Here is a 7,447-nt window from a genome sequence, read left to right on the forward strand (position 1 = left end):
GTGCCATGATTTCAGATCTGAACCTATTATGTTTTCATCAATATATGAGAGTTCTTGATCCTATCTTGCAAGTCTGTAGTCACCTATTATGTGTTATGATCCGTTAACCCCGAAGTGACAATAATCGGGATACTTACCGGTCATGACCGTAGTTTGAGGAGTTCATGTATTCACTATGTGTTAATGCTTTGGTCCGGTACTCTATTAAAAGGAGGCTTAATATGCCTTAGTTTCCATTAGGACCCCGCTGCCACGGGAGGGTGGGGCAAAATATGTCATGCAAGTTCTTTTCCATAAGCATGTATGACTATATTCGGAATACATGCCAACATTACATTGATGAATTGGAGCTAGTTCTGTGTCACCCTAGGTTATGACTGTTACATGATGAACCACATCCGGCATAATTCTCTATCACCGATCCATTGCCTACGAGCTTTCTATATATTGTTCTCCGCTTATTTATTTTTCCATTGCTATTGCTATAATCACTACAAAACACCAAAAACATTACTTTTGCTATCATTACCTTTTGCTACCGCTACCACTAATATCATATTACTTTTCTACTAAACACTTTGTTGTAGATATTAAGTTTCCAGGTGTGGTTGAATTGAAAACTCAGCTGCTAATACTTGAGAATATTCTTTGGCTCCCCTTGTGTCGAATCAATAAATTTGGGTTGAATACTCTACCCTCGAAAACAATTGCGATCCCCTATACTTGTGGGTTATCAAGACTATTTTCTGGCGCCGTTGCCAGGGAGCATAGCTCTATTCTTTGAGTCACTTGGGATGTATATCTGCTTATCATTATGAAGAACTTGAGAGATCCAAAAACCAAGATTTATCCCTCGACTACGAGGGGAGGTAAGGAACTGCCATCTTGCTCTGCACTTGATTCACCTTCTATTTTGAGTAAGCTTGCGACACCTAAACCTGCTTTTGCTATTCGTTCGGATATGTCGCATGTTATTGATGATGCCACTTCTGCTATGCATGATATTTATGATGAAACTACTTCTATGCTTGATACTACTGTGCCACTTTGTGAATTTCTTGATGAACGACCTGTTAGGGTTAGAGAGAATGAAATTATTGAAACTGATAATATTGATGAAAGTGATGATGAAGACTCTCCCCTAATAAATATGAATCACCTGTTATTCCCGAGGGTTATGTTTTTGAAAAGGAAGCTTCTTTAGCTATTTTAGCTTGCAAAGATAGATACGAGCTCAAGAGGTTATTAGCTAAATGGCACCAGCAATCTCTTAATGCTAGAATGAAACCTGACCCTGCTTTTGCTACTTCACCTATCTGTGTTACTGATCAGGATTATGAATTCTCTGTTGATCCTAATATAATTACTTTGGTTGAATCTGATCCTTTTCATGGCTATGAATCTGAAACTGTTGTGGCACATCTTACTAAATTAAATGATATAGCCACCCCGTTCACTAATGACGAGAAATCTCGCTACTTCTATATCCTTAAAATATTTCCGTTCTCATTAAAGGGTGATGCTAAGATATGGTTTAATTCTCTTGATCCTGGTTGTGTGCGTAGTCCCTAGGATATGATTTATTACTTCTCTACTCAATATTTCCCTGCTCATAAGAAACAAGCTGCTTTGAGGGATATATATAATTTTGTGCAACATGAATAAGAAAGTCTCCCACAAGCTTGGGGGAGGCTTCTCAAGTTACTTAATGCTTTGCCTGATCATCCTCTTAAGAAAAATGAAATACTTGATATCTTTTATATTGGACTAACCGTTGCTTCCAGAGATTACCTGGATAGTTGTGCTGGTTCTGTTTTTAGGGAAAGAACACCGGATGAAGCTGAAATTCTATTGAATAATATGTTGACAAATGAAAATAACTGGACACTTCCTTAGCCTATTCCTAAACCAACTCCGAAGAAAAGATGTGTTCTATTTCTCAGTCCTGAAGATATGCAAGAGGCAAAGAAATCTATTAAAAAAAGGTATTAAAGTTGAAGATGTTAAGAATTTACCTCCTATTGAAGAAATACACGGTCTTAATTTACCACATGTTGAAGAAACATATGATCTTAATCCATTACCTATTGAAGAAATACATGGTCTTGATAACCCGACACTGGTAGTGAGCTGAAATCCCATTTACTAAGTTTGCTAGCCCATGCTTAGATCAGTTTGATAAATTTATGGTTAAGCAAGAAGACTTTAATGCTTATTTTGGCAGACAATTGAAATACAATTCAAATATGCTTGGACACTTGGGTGATTATATGGCTAATGTCAAAGGTGAACTTAAACTTATTAGTAAACATGCTTCTATGGTTACCACTCAAGTAGAACAAGTACTTAAGGCTCAAAATGACTTGCTCAATGAATTTAATAGTAAGAATAATGATTATGCTGTTAGAGTGGCTACTAGAACTGATAGAATGACTCAGGAACCTTTGTATCCTGAAGGCCACCCTAAGAGAATTGAGCAAGATTCTTAGAGAAATAATATAGATGCACCTAGTCCTTCTAAAAGGAAGAAAAAGAAAAATGATAGGACTTTGCATGCTTCTAGTGAACCTATTGCTGAAACACCTGAGAATCCAAATGATATTTCTATTTCTGATGCTGAAACACAATCTGGTAATGAACATGAAACTAGTGATAATGTTAATGATAATGTTCATGTTGATGCTCAACCTAGTAATGATAATGATATAGAAATTGAACCTGCTGTTGATCTTGATAACCCACAATCAAAGAATCAACGTTATGATAAGAAAGACTTTTTTTGCTAGGAAACACGGTTGAGCACTCACTTTCCTGCTATACATTATTTTGCTCTCTTCATAGGTAGATGCATTAATGGTAAAGATGAAGCATGTCATATGTGTGTTCCTGACCTCAGTTTCTTAGGACTGCTGTGTTAGGAGACAAATCTTATAATTTGGGAGCCATTGTTGCACGTAGGTGGCATCTTAATAGATTTAATGGATGATGAGGATTTTGAGTGCTTTGCTGAAATGATTAGACCTATCTTTTTGCGTATGCGATTAACTGATATGCTCAAAATGAATCCTTATGCTAAGTATATGAAAGATATTGTTACTAATAAAAGAAAGATACCAGAAGCAGAAATTTCCACCATGCTTGCCAATTACACTTTTAAAGGTGGAATACCAAAGAAACTTGGAGATCCTGGAGTACCCACTATACCATGCTCCATTAAAAGAAACTATGTTAAAACTACTTTATGTGATCTTGGAGTCGGTGTTAGTGTTATGCCTCTCTCTTTATATCGTAGACTTGATTTGAATAAGTTGACACCTACTAAAATATCTTTGCAAATGGCTAATAAATCAACTGCTATACCTGTCGGTATTTGTGAGGATGTGCCTGTTGTGGTTGCAAACGTTACTATTTTAACGGACTTTGTTATTCTTGATATTCCCGAGAACGATAGTATGTCCATTATTCTTGGAAGACCCTTTTTGAATACTGCAGGGGCTGTTATTGATTGCACTAAAGGCAATGTCACTTTTCATGTTAATGGTAATGAGCATACGGTACACTTTCCGAGGAAACAACCTCAAGTCCAGAATATTAATTCTATTGGAAAAATTCCATCAATTATTTTTGGAGGTTTTGAATTTCCTCTTCCTACTGTCAAGAAGAAATATGATATTCTTATTGTTGGGGATGTGCATATCCCCGTTGAGGTAACATAGTGTTATTCGAAATTTCTCCGGTTCCATGTTATTCGGAATGAGTTCGTTAACAAGACTTGATCAACCTTATTAGTGGATTCCTTTTGATGAGCATGAGATGGATGAAACTAGAAGGCACAAGCTTCTGTACCCTCCTTTTACTTTCTGTTATTTATATTAAATAAAATAAAAATAAGTATTTTCCGTCTATTATCTGATTTATCCGTGCAATATAAAAATACCCTGAAAATAAAAGTTCTCCAAATGCCCTGAAATTTAAATATGATTTTTTCTGGAATAATTGAGAATATTTGGCACTAAGAACACAACATGGGGGGCATCCACCTGGCCACGAGGGTGGAGGGCGCGCCCCCCTGCCTTGTGGGCCCACGGTGGCCCTCGTCCACTTATTCCTACACCCACACACTCCTTCTTCCTCCCACAAACACCAATATCCAGCTCAAACCCGAGTCCAAGCTCATTTTGCTGCCATTTTCGATCTCCTTGCTCAAAGCACCTCTCACAAAACTGCTTGGGGGGATTGTTCCTTGGTATGTGACTCCTCCATTGGTCCAATTAGTTTTTTTTCTAGTGCTTTATTCATCGCAAATTTATGCTGCCTAGGTGACCATGTTCTTGAGCTTGCATGTCAAATTTATATTGTTCCAAGTAGTTCTAATGCATGATATATGCTCTAGGCACTTGTAGGAGTAGTTGCTATCAATTTTGTTGAGTTTGGTTTACTTTTATTTTGAAGTTACTAAAAATTTCAGAAATTTTTCAGAGGAAGAAATATGCTTAGGAAAATGTACCAAGGTGGTTCTTCAAGGAATCAAGGACCCATGCTTGCAATGCCTTGTGCTGATGAAGAGCCACCAAGAGACGCTCCAGTGCATCCTTGTGAATGGCCTTCGGAAAACTTTATGGATCGAGCGGGAATTAAGGAAGAATTTAACGCATATTTGCGTAACGCTGATCTTGTGAGCTTCGAGGAAGAAAAATGCCGCCAGTACCACTATCTCACTAGTTCCTTTGTGAGGAGTTTTGAATTTTCATCTTCACGTAATTCTCCTACTGTCCTGTTTGATCTTTATGAAAAATCTTATACTATGGACTTAGAGGATTTTACCGCTGCTTGCAAACTTCCACAATGGGGTAGTGTCAGGGAACCTCGCAAATCTGAATTTAGAGATTTTCTTGCTAGTATGACTGTGGGGGAATCTAGAGATATAACACAAGCTACCATAGGGAGCATTCACTTTCCTGCTATACATTATTTTGCTCTCTTCATAGGTAGATGCATTAATGGTAAAGATTAAGCATGTCATAAGTGTGTTCCTGACCTCAGTATTCTAAGGAGTGTTGTGTTAGGAGACAAATCTTATAATTTGGGAGCCATTATTGCACGTAGGTGGTATCTTAATAGATTTAATGGAGATTTATTTGGTGGAATTTATGCAACCCGCTTAGCTGATTTTCTTGGTGTAACCATACGTAATGATGATATTAAATTGGCTCCTGCTTACCTAGACTTTAATGCTATGGTTCACCACCAGTTTGTTGAGAGGAATGAATCACCTCAACAGTATCGCTTAATCTTTGACAGACGCCGTGCTGTCCGTATTACTCTCCCTGCTCCTGCCTTCTTTGATTATCAGGCAAAAGGAAGATATGTTATTACCAGAGAGGAGGCAGATGAGTACGAGAGGAGGGCGGAGGCCGCTCGTCGCCACGCTGCATCTCAGGAGGCAATAGCCGCTGCATCACAGTACGACCCCAACTATTACTATGGATATCCGCCAGGCCAACCGTGGCCATAGACCAACTTAGGCCAAAAGCCTAAGCTTGTGGGAGTATGTATTTCTCACTGACATTACATTCATGTTCACACACTCATTGTTAGATGTCGGTGCTCATACTTTTTCATTGTAATATCCATGCTAGTTTATTTTCTCTTTTTATGCTTTCTTCTTGTGTGTTTAATAAACCTTAAGAAAAACAAAAAAATTAGTTGTAGCTTTTAGCTAGTTTACTTTCATGCTTGTAGTAGTAATTAAAAAGAAAACCCAAAAAGATTTACTGTTCTTCTTTTGCTTGTTGGGAGCTTTCCCGTGTAAATAGTTTTATTTATCTTCTTTTCTTTGGGGGTCGATAGGAGAAGACCATAATTAAATTGTTGAAGTGGCTCTTATATGCATTATTGTTGATCTGTCAAAAGAGCCCATATTTCCTTGTCTTCTCCTGTTTATTGAATGCATGTAGATTCTAGCTTAGTCCAATGCACGTGGACTATTATTATTATCCACATCGTTCGGTCGTGCAAGTGAAAGGCAATTATGACGATATATGATGGATTGATTGAGATGGGAGAAGCTGGTATGAACTCGACCTCTCTTGTTTTCGTAAATATGATTAGTTCATCGTTCCTAATTCAGCCTATTATGAATAAACATGTTTGCAATGACAACTAGAGATCATAGTTTCTTGTGCCATGCTTGATTAGCTAGGAGCTTATAATGGTTTACCTTGCATGCCAACATGCTATTAAAATGGTTGTGATGTGGTATGATAGGGTGGTATCCTCTTTTGAACGATTCGAGTGGCTTCACTTGGCACATGTTCACGCATGTAGTTGAAACGAAATCAACATAGCCTTCACGATATTTATGTTCATGGTGGATTATATCCTACTCATTCTTGCATTCGGTGTTGATTAACTTTAATGCATGTTCATGACTGTTGTCGCTCTCTAGCTGGTCGCTTCCCAGTCTTTTTCTAGCCTTCAACTGTACTAAGCGGGAATACTACTTGTGCATCCAACTCCATAAACCCCAAAGTTGTTCCATATGATTCCACGATACCTACCTATATACAGTATCTACCTGCCGTTCCAAGTAAATTTGTATGTGCCAAACTCTAAACCTTCAAATAAATATCCTGTTTTGTATGCTCGAATAGCTCATGTATCAACTAGGGTTGTCCGTATCTTCCATGTTAGGCGGGTTATTCTAAAGAGGAGTGGACTCCGCTTCTCACTCACGAGAAAATGGCTGGTCACCGGGATGCCCAGTTCCATGCTTTATGCAAATCAAATCAAAATAATTGTAAACAAAACTCCCCTGGGACTCTTGTTAGTTGGAGGCACTCGTTGTTTCGAGCAAGCCATGGATTGATGCTTGCTGGTGGAGGTGGAGTATAAACTTTACCATTCTGTTTGGGAACCGCCTATAATGTGTGTAGCATGGAAGATATCTCCATCTCTTGGTTGTTATGTTGACAATCAAAGTATACTGCTCAAAATATTATTCACCTCTATTTCAAAACCGAGCTCTGGCACCTCTACAAATCCCTGCTTCCCTCTGCGAAGGGCCTATCTATTTACTTTTATGTTGAGTCATCATCCTCTTATTAAAAAGCACCAGTTGGAGAGCACCGCTGTCATTTGCATTCATTACTGTTAGTTTACATTGAGTATGACTTGACTGGATCTCTTTTACCATGAATTACAATGTCTAGTCAGTCCTTGATCTTTAAAGGTGCTCTGCATTTATGTTTTGCGGTCTCAGAAAGGGCTAGCGAGATACCATCTTGTTATACCATATTATGATTGTTTTGAGAAAGTGTTGTCATCCGAGATTTATTATTACTGCTCGCTGGTTGATTATGCCATTGATATGAGTAAACATGAGACCTATGCGTTATTGTGAATATGGTTAGTTCATAATCTTTGCTGAAAACTTGAATGTTGGCTC

The sequence above is a fragment of the Triticum aestivum genome, chromosome 6A, assembly GCF_018294505.1.
Source record: "Triticum aestivum cultivar Chinese Spring chromosome 6A, IWGSC CS RefSeq v2.1, whole genome shotgun sequence".
NCBI classification, from domain to species: domain Eukaryota; kingdom Viridiplantae; phylum Streptophyta; class Magnoliopsida; order Poales; family Poaceae; genus Triticum; species Triticum aestivum.